Consider the following 14140-nt stretch of genomic DNA (forward strand, 5'->3'; position numbering starts at 1 on the left):
CTGTAATTTAGCATATTAAGCAATCCGTCCTCAAAAGTCGCAAGACAATGCATGGGAGGGTTTAGCCCCTAGTACAGGCAATCACGGCGTGTGTTTTAGTGGTGCAGGTAGTATGAGACCTGCCCCCTCTCGAACGAAATACATTATCCCGAGCACACAAGCAGCATGGATCCACTGAGACCAGTATTTGGAGCACAGAAGAATCCTGCTGGTCCTCCGTCACCTGTTCCAGCCAACTTTCTTCTTCCCCACCCAGATAAAATGCCCTGCAGATCTAATGGTAGAATTTGGCTCTCAAAGCTAGAAAGCTCCAACTGTAGCCAAAGTAATATCCCAAAATAGAAAGAAAAATGAGAAACCAGAAATGTTGTTTTCCTCTTTCAAAAGTTTCAGCAGGAAGCTAGCAGTGAGAAACCGCTAAAATGGCTCTCTCCCAATTACCTCTCCTCATCTGGTCATTGCCTGAAACGCTCAAAAGATTCCTCATCCTAAGGTCCAAAGGGACCTTGACTTCATGCCTGTGGCTCCGGTATCACTGGAAACCACCTTAAGGTAACTGAGCTCAGGATTTGGTCTTTCTGTATGAATCAGTCTTAGGGAAGCTGACAGCTACAAATCCCCGTGTTTTTGTTCTGATGAAAACAGCCTGAAGATCTAAATTTAACAGTTGATTTCACAATGCTCATTTTTGACTGTAAGTAAAATCACCCTTGAAAAAAAGCTTATAATAGGAAGAGCTATATTCTCCAGATGCTGGAAAAGCAAATCAAAAAAGCGAACGGGACAAATTTATCCTCATTCACAATTTAGACTGCTTCTCGTGGAAGCTTTCTAGTCTCTGCTTGGGATCTTTGGATAAATACCGTGAATAAAAATAATGTTAGTTACAGCAGAGATTCATAATTCCTGACCCCATTTCAGAGGAAGATACAGCACATATCTGCAATGTTTGGGTCAAGGGAAACGACGCCTGCGGATCAAATCTGTGATGTGAATGTTTTTTTCACATGAGGAAACCAGACAGAATATTTTTCCAAGATGAAAAAGACTCTTCCTCATGTACACAGTTATTCTGATGAATTTCTCCTGGTTGACGAGTTATCACTATCACTTACTCCACAGTCACATCACTACACTTTAACAGCGTAAAGGGACCATAGAGTGGATGTAAATATAATTTATAGTTGAAGAATGGCATAAATCACCTGCACATTATGAGGCGATTTATTGTAAATGAGAGTGGGGCCTCTACAGTGAAAATCTGCTCCCAAGAGTGACAAATGGCATGTTCTACTCAGCGCTTTCTATTTGAAACAAGGTCTGCTTTCAAATAAACCAGGATGGATACCAGAGAATGACCCGCGTCCTGCTCCTCCTCGTGCCTTGTCAGCAGTTCACCGGGTTCCAGCCATGCAAATTCATGGAAGAGAGGGAGATGTGCACGTGTCCTTGCAAACACGATTTTTATTTGGGAACATCCTGAACCTCGGATGCCAGTGACGTTTGTCAGTCCAGCACTTAGGAAAAAAGTCATTGCACTTCTAAACTGAAGGCAGCAGAGACCAGCTACTGCGAGAAGTTACACAGAGGGGTTTACAATACAGTGTGCCATGTCCCAGCCCCCCCCCCAAAATAGGAGAGGTGCACCCACTATGGCTCAGGGCCTGCCTTTGGCCATGTTCTACTGGTCCAGGGGGTGACAGAGGTGTCCCCTCTGCTTGTGCAGGTGCACATCTGCATGGACACCTCTGAGGAACCAGTTGGGAGATGGGTGCCAAGAGCACAGGTATGGCCCAGGCTGCCCTCCTGGGCCAAGTCCTGGGCTTCACCTGTCCTGGGTTCCTCAGGATGTTTCCCAGGCTGGTAGGATGCTCGAGCATGCAGGGAGACCTGAGGCGTCTTGCACTTCCTTGGAGGTGGTTGTCCCCAAAGCCATCTGCCCACTTCGGTGTGGGGATGACACCTGTGGTCTACCATCTCTGTGAGCACCTTCTTTCCTGGAAAACATCCGCCTGCATCCCCCAGGAGAGCTGCCAGCGGGAGGGTTGGTCCTGCAACACCCGGTGTGGACGTGGCAGGCAGCTGGGTGCGGCCGGAGGAGCCACACTCATGGCAGAAGAATGTGAGGTGCCTCCCTGGGCTGTGAGGCAGCCTGTGGGCAGGCCCAGTGCTGTGTCGACTGCATGGCTGGTGCATTGCTCCGTCTGCCACCTGACATATGAGCAGGTGGTATGGCATGCTGCTGCTCTTCAGCTATCAGTGGGGCCCGTCTGGAGAAGTGGTGGGCTGGTGTCAAGCATGATGTGTGCTCAGATGTCTAGCTGGATGGACCATGAGGCTCTACCTGGGCTGTCAGCTCTGCCCCCTCACTGTAATAGCTCCATGGGAGAGGCAGGGCTTGATAAGCTTTGCCAAGAGGAGCTGAAGCAGGGCTGACGTTTGCACTATGATCAGGTCTATGTAGCAGTCCCACCAGCAGTCCCACTCCCTGTAGCTGTGCTCCATCCTGCTCCTTTACATCCACCTTCTGCTTCAGGTCCATAAACAGCAATAAAACCATCTCTTTTTATATTGTTCCTTGACCTCAACCATGCCAGTCCCCTGGACTTTTGATTCAGAGCAGACGGCAGCTTCTCTAGTCTGCCTCATGGCTACCTCGACTTCACTAACGACCTCCTAATCCTGCCTGGGCTCAAACCGGGCCCTGCTCTTTGTGGGGGGGCTCTGCCTTGCCCTCTTCGTGCTTACCTGAGAGAAGGTCTTTCTCTGTTGAGTGCCCACTCTTTCCTTGGGGGACAAATTCTTCCCCCTCTGATGGACTTGGTGTCTGCCTTGGAGAACCCATGGGCTGAGTTCTGAGCTCCAGCCACCAGTGCCCCAGGCTGCGTCTTTAGGGCTTGGGAGTCTGGAGACACTTGAGAGTGAAGCTGTTGGTTTGGGTATTTCTCAGCCTGCGTTGCCCACTCCTTGTGGTAAAGCTACAGTTTAATTCCTCTGAGGAGTCTGAGGTGAGATTGTTAATGAAAATTTAAAAACATAATACCCCATGAGAGACCCCTCACGGTACAAGGACTGGTTTTGTTGACAAAGGCCAGCTCATCGGCTGGAGTTAATCAGTTCAGCATCAGTTTAGCATCAGTGAGGCTTTGTTGATTTGCACACGCAGAAGATTTGGCCTCAGCATCCACTCCATATTATTTTACAGCAGATAATGAATGCAGCATGTCATGCTTGCTTTTCCTACCCTTCTCTGAAGCTGCAATGTTGCTGACCTGAAAACATTTTCCTACTATTAAACTTTCCATCAGGACATAAGTCCTTTTTAAGATGCTGAACGCCACACGATCCTTTCCCCTTGTGTGGGAACAGCTTTGCTGTACCAAGAGGAGGTGTGATCTTGACTTTATGGGATAGAGATTCCTTGTGGCACTGACTCATACGCTGTACGTTTGTGCTCATTTTCACATCTTCCTCCTGATCCTGTTTTAGGCTGCGTTTCCATTACTCCTCCACCCTGGGGGAGGAATCCTCAGCCAACACAGCTCTAACCCGGAAACCACAGAGGATGAAAAGACCTTTCATAGCAGTGATGATGCCATGTTCCTCTCCTCTGCAGCTGCATTTCGAAAACAAAAGACCAGGAGGCAAAGTCACCACCCACAAGCAGAACTTGCAGCTCCGCAGCCGTCGGGGACTGGTGCAAATGGGGCTAATGCAGATGCCAGAGAACATACTTCCTATTGACACCAGGGAACAGCAAGATCCGAAACTATAACCTAATCTAGGGTGAGAACAATGTCTATTTTTGCATATTTAGCAAGGGTAAGCTCAGGCCATGAGCTGAGAATTAACTTTGGCCACACCCTAAAATCTTCACACGTTTATAGTCAGCTGTTTATCAATCTATTGTAAAGACTGTGGAATGTCTGCAAAATAAGGTGACGGATGCACTTCCACTTCGTTGCACCACCTCAGTAGATACCCATGCCTATTCACATATTCCAGCTCCAGTGTCCATGAAAGATTCTACACAAAATAGATAGGAAGACACATGGGAGCACATCGAGTAGTTTGGTGAGCCTCTTGTTTAACACAAAGTGTAGAAGAACAGGTTGAAGGCCATGCACCGATGACCTCATTTTACTACAGTGTATCGCTAGGCCAGGTTTAGCTGCGTGCTTCTGGGCTGAAGTGCTCCTTGGGTCTTGGTTTTCCAGCACGGATAGCACTTTTGAACTGGCAAAGGGTAGGTGATTGACATCAGACAGAAGGCATGATTTCATCAAGGCTTTGGCATGCCACTTGCTGGAAAATCTATTCTGATAAGTGCCATCCAGTGTTATTAAATGTGGCACTGAAAGGTAAACTAAGTTCCTGCCAAGGAACTGCCACTCTGGACTTGTTTGCTCTCTGCTCGTACAGGCAGGCCTGGTGTTAGTCATTGATGGGAAAAGGTCAGTGGGACCAGGAAGGGTCTGGCTGCATCTGGCTTTAACTTCTGAAAGACCGAGCCACGTAGCAGCAGTGTAATCCTGTAAGCTTAGTACGTAAAAATACAGCGCTTCCTTCTCTTGGTTAGGCTCAAAAACATGAATTGGAGGTAAACTATGACTTAAAGCCAGATGGTATTTCATGTGCATTTTATGTGCCAGTGCCCACATGAGGGGTAGGGTGGTGGAGAACCCAGCTCAGTGTCCACGTGAGACACTGAAATGTCTATGGGAAGTCTTTCTGATCTTCTCCAGAGACTGTGTTTCAAACCTTGTGCTAATTGTTTTCTTCTTGACCGGCTGTGAGTTCACTCCCCTTGCTGCCCGGGGCTTGATAATCTTCTCTGGATCGCAGTGCTCTGCTTGGATTTCTGTCACTGCCTCTGTGTGACCTATCTTCTGCCGGCCAGAAACCTGAAGGTTTGCATGAGGTGCCCGTGCTGAGCTGGAAACATGGGAATGGGTTATTTCTTCTGACTTGAGCGGGCCCCTAAAATAAGGACCTCATTTCAAATAGCATTTGGCATGGCAGAACACGTTTGTCTTCTCCAACATGCGAGGTAGGGAAGAGCTATTTTCTCCCCGGCATGGAAAGGAAACAGGAGAACTGAAACACCAACGCCCACGTCTATGAAGGTATTTAAGCACTCGCTGGGATCTGCACATCGTGGCCAAGTGGTTTGTTGATAGTCACACACAGTCTGGGACAGCAGGTGCATAAACCCCGTGTTTCCAAAGTCCTAAGGTACAGCCCTTGTTGCAGGGTCAGGTTTCTCGAAAGCTCCTTGCAGGACCAATCCTAGGAAAGGGCTGATGCTGCAGGTGCCAGTTCCTCTGTTTATTTCCATGGTGCCCCATCCCTGCAGACACTTCTCCACCCCATGCTGTGCAGCTCTCACCGCCCAGCTCTGCTTGTCCCTCGCGGGTGCTGCGAGGAACCACCTGTTGCTCTAAATCTGGCGGCGTTTCCTCATGTCCTCGTCTCCTGCATCCCCATTTCAACTCCTGTTAACTACATCTGCGTGACCTGTGTAGAAACTTGGACAGTCACATGGGGACATATGGGGTCACTTTTACTCCCCTGACCCTGTAAATGTAGAGGGGTCAGTTTATTTCCAGAAAGTATGGTTTACATATGGTTTTCCTTTCATTATTTTGGATGTCAGCTAGAAGGGCTCTGCTTGCTCCCTTCAGCAACAGCAAGTAAATACCCGACCTGTTTGGAAAAACTTAACACTAGAGACCTGGAGAAATCTTTGGATGCAAGATGCATGCTGAACTGTGTGTGACCCTCTGAAGAGAAACATTAGCTTAAAATATTAGTAAATGTTTTTTAGTGGAGATAAAAGAATATTAGAGAAAATATACAAGGCTTGAGGTCAAAGGTCCCTGCGCAGTCCATTTCCCATTGAAATCAATTGGCCAAAATGAAGAGGTCAGCAGAAGTTTGCTTGAATTCGGATTGAGGGAAACAAGGAAAGCTCTTTGCTCACTCCAGGCAGTGCTGTTATCAAGAAGATCTCATCATAACAGACTGAGGTCAGGATTTTCAAAAGCAGTTAATTGGTTTGCTTGCCTCGCTTGAAGCACGCTGAGCGGAGCTGCTTTTGGGAAGGTGTGAGAAACGGTGGAGCACCAAGGAGCCCCACGCTAGTCCTGGGAGACTTAACCAATGCCCTGAGGCTACTTTGAAGCATTTGACCCATCTGCTGTCAGATCAAACTCCAGGGGATAAATTAGAGAATTTTGACTTGGACAAGCGCAGGTGAAGCGTATGCTGTTGAGTCTCCTGGGTTGCCGGTTTGGGCATCTCCACGCTGTGTCCCCTTTAGTGCCAAGGCAGGCAGGCAGAGACCAAAGAATGGAGATACCTCATGTTAGCTTTAAGATTTCAGGATGAGTTGAGCCCACCAAGACAGGTGGTGAGTGCAGGGGCCTAAGGAATTGTGCTTGGAAGACAAGGTTGAAAGACTCCTGCAGTTCACAAATGCTACTTGGGAACCAGATAGTCAAGTACTGCCAGTTCCTAGGATCAGCTTAAAGCTAATAGAGTGATGGCAGGTGCCCAAAAATCCTTGCAATCCTACATTTGCAGGCAGTTTTCATCACAGAACAGACAAAATAAAATAGCTTTTAAAAACAACACACCCTGCAGGTCTCTGTCCTTGCCACTGGGTACGTGAAATTTAAGCTACTAAAAAAAAACCCCAAAAACCCTAACGAAAAAAGGGAATGGATTCATATAAATAACGAAATTGGAGAACATTGAAAGTAGCAAGAATGTGTGAGACTTTGATGCGTTTTTATTCTTTTAAAATAAAAGAGATGCTGAGGGGAGTTTATAAGAAGGCATCTCAGAAAGGCTGGTGCAAAAATCTTGAAAGAACTGAAAACCATGCTTTTTCCAAGGGAACAAGCAAGGACCTGGTCCTACAGACCTTGGATGTGGAAACGCATGTTACGGAAATGCCATGTTTTGGCATGACCTGAAATTGCAGACTTGGGGACTGAAATGAGTGCATGGAGCGCTCCATACATCATTACTCTGAATTTGAAATAAAGCTTCAGATGAACTCAAAGGGATGATTTTCCTATCTTTGAGCTTACCTGGGAGATTGCCTCCAAGCAGAAGAGCCCCTGCGTAAGTAAAAGCCCATCCGTGGGCATGATCCACCTGCAAACCCTGCAAGCCTTCGTGTCCTTTTCACAAGGCCCGTTCTCCCAGTGGGTCTATGACTTCACGTTCAATCCATCCTTGATTTCTGTGGAAAGCAGTGTACAAAAACACAGCGTAGGAAAAGGAGTTGTCGGCTAATTTCAGCCCTATTATTTATAAAAGGCTTTTCTTAACACTGGTAGTCTTCAGAGGAGCATTTAGGTTTCTTTTTTTTTCGGCGGGGGGATAGCCTCAGTCAAAATCAGACCCATTTTATAAGTCTTTGTACGTATCCATCTGATTACCAGTTCCTTTAAGATCATCCTTATATTCATTTCGTTGCACTGTTTCTGTAGGTGTGGTTACTTCCTAAATAGCAAGTAGCTGCAGTGGGATTGTACAACGGCAGTCTTTGGCAATTCACAAAAGACAGCATTTTTCAGGCTTTAGTGGATTCATTTGCAATGCCCTTGTGGGGTTGGTATCATCCTTATTCTAATGTCGTGGCGATGGAGACATAAAAGAAATAATGTTTTACCCACAATTACTCAGCAAGTCCCATCCTTTCTCACTTGACTGATGATGCTACGTAATTCTGCTGCTGATACACACTGGCAAACTAACTCTTATGTCCACCGTTAGTGATAACCAAGAGTAAAGTATGAAGTAAGGCAAGAAATGATGAACAGAAAGTCCCCCGTAAAGAAGGGACTTGTTTCCCCATGGGTGCACATCCGATTTGTCCCTCCCAGCTTCCCCCATCAAATGCACTTGCAGGGATGCCAGGGGAGTCCCACCCTTGCGACAGGCAGAGACGAAGGTCTGGCTCCTCAGGGATGTTTTTTGCTGTCCTGAAAGCATAACTTAATCCTGCGAGTGGATAAAAAGCAAAGCAGTGAGGATAATGCACTCTGGAGTTTCTGGCTCCTTTGACTCCATCCCTGCCTTGGACAAACTTCCGCTCGTCTCTGAGGAGTTAACTGAGTACAGATCTCAGCATTCTCCTCCCGAGAGTTTATTATGAATTTATTAAAAAAAAAAAAATCTAATCCCTTCAGCTATGAAAATTACCCTCATTTGTCTATAAATAGGCTTAACCTCTTAAACTGTGTCAGATGCTGCTGATTCACCAATCTGATCTAGATCTTCAGATGTTCTCTGCTCCTACAGCTCCAGGGCAAATGACTCATGCTGTTTGCAAGTGCCGTATCCCACTGAGCCTGGCAGTTCCACGATTCCGTTAGCAGCGTGTCTGCAGATTTCTACTAAAACCTGGGCAAGGGATTTTCTCCCGATCAAGCTGAGCTCAGGAACACCCTGCAGTCACAAAGCGGTATGTTGCATTTACATGAAAAATCCATGCATTTGCATTAGTCCAGCCACAGATCAGCAGGGCAAAAATGTATGCTAGAATCAAAGAAATATGATGAAGACAAGAACCAAGCGATCCATGTAAATCATTTCCCCAGCTGCGTTTCCCTTCCCTGGTGACAGTCCTAGGAAAGTCAGTCTGCACTACCTACCACCTTATCTTTGAGATTGCTTTGGAAATACGAAAGGGAAATGCCAAAGTATTTTCAGTCAGTCTTAATGGCTTTTATAGCTTGTTCCTGGAAATCAGAGAGCCCTGAGCTGACTGCATGTTCTCTCCTCACTCTATAAGGCATTTGTTTTTAAAAGCAGAAGGGATCCACTTTCCCAGTTGTGTGACCGTTCCTAGAGCTGTCCCAAAACTTCTGCCAGCTTTCCTGGGGAAAGGGAAAATCTGGATGTTGAAAACCACAGAAAAAACTCTTCTTCTAGGTATGTTTTAGGGTAATGATGCCCTTTTGGCTATGGGGCGTCTGGGGACAGAAGAGGCTGGTGTTAGACAGTTAATGCCCATCTTCCATGTCTTGCCTGAGTTTCCAGAAAGCCCTGGGCCTTGGCGCTTGTTTGATCACATTTGTGTGCTGATCTGTGGGATGGGCTGTGGACCAGGGAGCTACAGGGAAGAGCTGATTTTTTTTTTTTTTGAGGTGTACTTCAGTTATTCAGGTTATGGCATAAGGTGTTGCTCTTGCCTAACGAATGAGCTGGATGCTTTGAAACTCCATCTGATGATGCTCTGAGGGTCAACTGTGTCCTCTGCTCTGTGCCTCTTGTAAGCTCTTTGGAGTAAGGACCCGTGTTTTTATGCTGCCATCACACATAACAGACTCTTCGTCTTGAAACCTGCGATTGACTGTGCATGTCACATTTCATGCCACTAAAAACATAAGCTCAAGCTTGGAAGGACAAACATGCTTTTGGCTTCTCTGCCATTTATATTTCAGTCTTCAGGCACCACTTCTTTCACTGCGTGTTGCTGTTTTTCTCTTGAGAAAATTTCCAGAGCCCTCTATGCCTGGAGAAGAAACAGGCTCTATTTACTGACATTTGTTCCAAGTTATAATGAGCAGAAAGACAACTCTTGTAAGCTCTAAACAGGATCTCTCAGCTAGAAGCCTCCAGGGCTTCAGCCAGCACCTCCCAAGCCCAAAGACTGCCTTCTTTTAAAAAGGTCTGAATTATCCATTAAATATCACAGCATCTTGAAGAACATCCATAGGACCTCCCTGCTTTCCTCCTTGATCAAGGCTTGAGGTGGCACCCAGTTAAGCTGCTGGGAGTCTTCTCCTTAGGATGCCACGGCTATGCAGGCATTGCTTGCACAAGCATGGGTTGGTTCACACCGTGGGTAGGGAAAATTTGGGACACCATTAATGGCTAATTCAGGTGCAAGCTCCACTGCAAGGGAGACCCAGGGCTAAAGCATGGCCTGAAGCATATGGAGGCACCATTGACACTGGAGCCTTTCCATGCTTTTGCACAGGATGAACACCAGGTCAACACCTTGGGAAGGAAGCGTCTTCTGCCATTGGCTTCCTATCTGGCAACCTCAGTGCATGGCAGGGGAGTCTCCTCCGGTGGCTCATCCCTTTGCGTGTCTCAAAGGGATGCCATCCTGCCCAGCAGCAGCGGGCAATAGCCGTGCACACCCTGAACCCCTGGGCTGCCTTCGCGTGTCACGCTTGCTAACGGTCCTCATGCCAGAGGCGAAGTTTTCTTGCCAGGGGCCGTATTCTGCAGTGCTGTCTGTCTCTAAGACTAAGAGCCCTACCCGGGGAACAGATAAACAGAACAATGTTTGAGCCTCTGGTACTCTTTAATGTCATTTTCAGGGAAATATATGTGTCATAACAACAAAAAGCAGGCATAGTTCCCTTGCTTTCGATCTGCCTGGTGCCAGGGTTCACGTCATTTCAGCATCAAAACAGATCCAGCAAGTTCATGGTAGCTTTGGTCTCCCAAGAGCTGCCTCTTTTGCCCCTTTGGTTTGTACGTGTCTCTTGTTGTGCAGCAGCCTTCCTCACCCCTGGCAGGGGACGTCACGTACTCCTATGGTTAACATCTAATTTTCACTAGAAGCCCTTGGGAATTGGGCCCTTATCTCCACATACCATGCACATCAAAACGGTTTAATCAACCCTATTAATTCCAGGGCTCGCTGCTGATCTGGATAAAACACTGCACTTTCCCAGCACTGAAGCTTTGTAGCCAAGTTTCACATTGCAGCATCCTCCATGCAGTTTACTCTCTGCTTCTCGGGGCTGGACACGTTCCCCTGCAGTCCCCTGGCTCTCACAGAGAGGTGTCAGGGCTCTGCTCTAAGGCTCAGATTGTTTTTTACTGATTTTCCAGACTGGGAGCATCCCATCAGCTTGAAAATTTGGACTTGAGAATCCTTGGTGTCACTTTCCAGTGCTCTGGGCAGTCATTGCCACCTCCAACCATGGGTGCAGGGCACCTGCAGAGCACATCTGCCCAGTTGTTTGGCCTGAGATGGTGTCCGAGAGCAGGGAGAAACTGCAGCAATGCGCCAAGAGCAGGGCAAGACTCAGGGGATGTCACTACAGCTGTGGCACTGGGGGACCTGAGGAAGGGGACATGCCTTTGGCCTTGTCCCAGCATGCCCGCTGTAGGGAGAGGTGATGGGACATGGCTTCTTCATCAGAAGACACAGCCTGATCGAGAAACAAATTTCAGAGGACTAGACGTGGGAGGATTAGATATAGAAGGATGGTTTATAGAGATCTTTCAGATGATGAAGCAACGGACCAGATTCTGCCACCTTTTCCCACGTCCAGCAGTATTTTACCCCATGGCTCACCCCCAGCCTAAAGCCACATGTCTCCAACAGCTGTTGGGATGCCTCGTGTTTAAAGCAGCCACGAGGCACCCACCTAACGGCCCGGGGCTGCCCGAGACGTGCTGCTCCTTGCTTTTCTCAGAAAGGGCTCTTGCAACATGAAAGAAGTGCAGGCAAACAAAGAGCCCCAGGCAGAAAAGTGACAAGCGGCAGCTGGAGCCAGTGGGTGACGTGCCGAGTGACAGAGCAGTTGGGCTCCTCGCTACTCTGCTACTATTTTGGAAACTTCAATAAACAGAAGAGGCCAGATCAATCTCTCAGTGCTCCAGCATAAACCCTGAGGAGCCCCGTTGACTTTGGTGGCAACGGCAGCAGAAGCTGAGACACCAGCTTCTCCATATGCACTGTGCTTCATTTGGACCCCGGGCAAACTCATCAGAAATAGCTGCTGAAAACATTATTAGCAGTCCACTAATTAGCAGGTCTCAGCTCCTTTGCTGGTGTAAGCTTGCACCAAGGAATTCATGCTCGTTTGTGCCATGGAGAATATGACTGTTTAACTTCGGGTGTGGGAGCTTTCAAGCAGCTGGAAAAAAAGTATGGATGTTTATATTTTTAAAAAGGGATTGTTTTTGCCGCTGTCAATTATTAATGGCTCTCAGGTCAGGCTAAGGAACAATGCCAGGGATAAGTTACCCTGTACACTATTCATATACGCTCTCCCCAATTGTTTCCTTCTCGACAGGAGGATTCACCTCGCAGTGAACTCCTTGGTGTTTGGAAAAAAGGACTGACGAAGCGATGAACTCGGAGTGCCCGTTTATTTATGCGTTGACATCTTTCCTACTTTTTCAGGTGTATTTAATCAAAAAAGAAAGCGGGAAATGCATCATAATTATAAACAAATTGCTGCAAGAGAAAAAGGCTGCCCTTGGAAAGGATTGTATTGTTTGATAAATGGTTACGGTGAAAAAACACAGGCTTAACCTATGAAGCTCTTTGCTAAGATCAAAGCAAAGCTGCCGGCCGCCACCGGCTGCTGGTGCAGCAGGATTCAGCTCCGAGTTTGCAGCGAGGGAAGTGGAAGAAAGTTAAAAAGAAAATGCAGTCTTTTCCCTTCCTTTTTTAATTTTTTTTTTTTCACCCAAAACTTTCCCCCCAGTATAAAAAATGACTCAAACATTAAATATTTGCTGTTAAAATTAATAGAATTAGTGATGAACCCAGCTGAGAACACAACAGTTAGGGCCCGGTCCAAAGCCCCTTGCTGAAGCCCATGGAGAGACTTATTGTTTTCAACGGGATCTGGCTCAGGATCCTGGTGAGCCAAAGCAAAGATGGAGTTACGGTATAACCCTGGGAGATCCTGGATCTCCTGCAGTCTTTCCATGTGACCTTGCCCAAACTTGCAAGCATTCCTTAATCCTGAGCACAGCCGAACCCAAGTTGGTAATCTGCTGCTGCTGCGAGAAGCAAAAGTCCTTCAGGGCTGGGAGACCGGGAGTGCTGTAGGTAAGATGCAGGAGGGGTTTATTGCCCTTCTCAGCACTGTGAGGCTGAGCCATGGCCCTGCACTTAAATTAAAAAAAAAAAAAAATACAGACAAACTGGAAATTGTCCAGAGGAGAGCAACAAAAATGATCAGAGGTCTAGAAAACATGACTTATGAGGAAAGATTGAAAGGGCTGGGTTTGTTTAGTCTACAGAATTTGAAACATCCTAATAAACTTTAAAGATATATATAAAAAAAAGATATCAAAAAGGATAATCGATTGTCCTTTATCTCTGTGGGGACAGCAGAAGGTACAGCAAAGAAAGTTTAGGCTAGAGAGTATTAAAAGCTGTGAGGTTAATAATGCACTCAAGTGTGTTATTTGGGGAGGAAGCAAAGTGTCTCTCGTGGCAGAATTTCAATGCATTGGACGAGAACCTGCCATGAGGGACTGGGTTAAATCCCACGGAGCAGGCTGCTTTCAGCCATGTGGTCCTATGGTTTCCATGATCTCGTGACTGTCTCAGGACACCCAAGAATGAGACCTTGGAGATGGTGAGCCTTCACAGTCCTCTCTGATTTCAAAAAAAGCAGCAGGTGCTCAGCCGTTCCAAAAGTTGACCCCCAAACCAACAACCATTTCTAAACCCCCTCTTTTCCTTGGCTTCCATGCTTATTAAATAAAGAGCAACAAATTCCAACCTCTGCATGGCGCCATGATCATATTTGTGAAGCACCTTGCTGCTCTCCCACAGGGTATTCCCATCTAAGCGAGTGCTCAAACGCTTGAATACTAGGATGATGAGACCTCTGGAAAAGCATGTGGTGACTCAGAAAGTGTTCTGGGTAGCGGTGGCCTCGCAGATCCTGCTCGGGAAAGTCCCATCCTGACACTGGAAAAAGGGGTGTCTTGGTGGACCCTTGCTAACAATGTTTTCACCCATAGCACCACTGGGTATGACAACTGCAAAGCACTCGCCATGGTACCAGGTATTGCTCTAGGTGAGCCAGGTGGTGGCCAGCACCTGATTAGAAAGGCAGCATCCCTTTTCCCTGTAGCATCTTCCCTGGGGCTGCGTATCCCCTGCCCTGAAGCTGCGTGTGCTGCTGCCTCCCTGTGACCGAGCGACTCCGCCAGCCCCGCTCTGCCTCGGTAAAGCTCAACGCCATTCTCTGCTTTCAACCCTTTTTGCAACGGGCCCCAAAAGCTTTGGTTGGAGTTTTCATCAAAGCAAACTGACCACAAGACAGAAGTCTATCAGAATCCAGGCTTTCTTTTTACTGCCCAGCAAACCCAAATTCCTTGAATTATGGGCACAAAGTGAGAAGGT

This window comes from Larus michahellis, chromosome 2, assembly GCF_964199755.1.
Source record: "Larus michahellis chromosome 2, bLarMic1.1, whole genome shotgun sequence".
Taxonomy (NCBI): Eukaryota; Metazoa; Chordata; class Aves; order Charadriiformes; family Laridae; genus Larus; species Larus michahellis.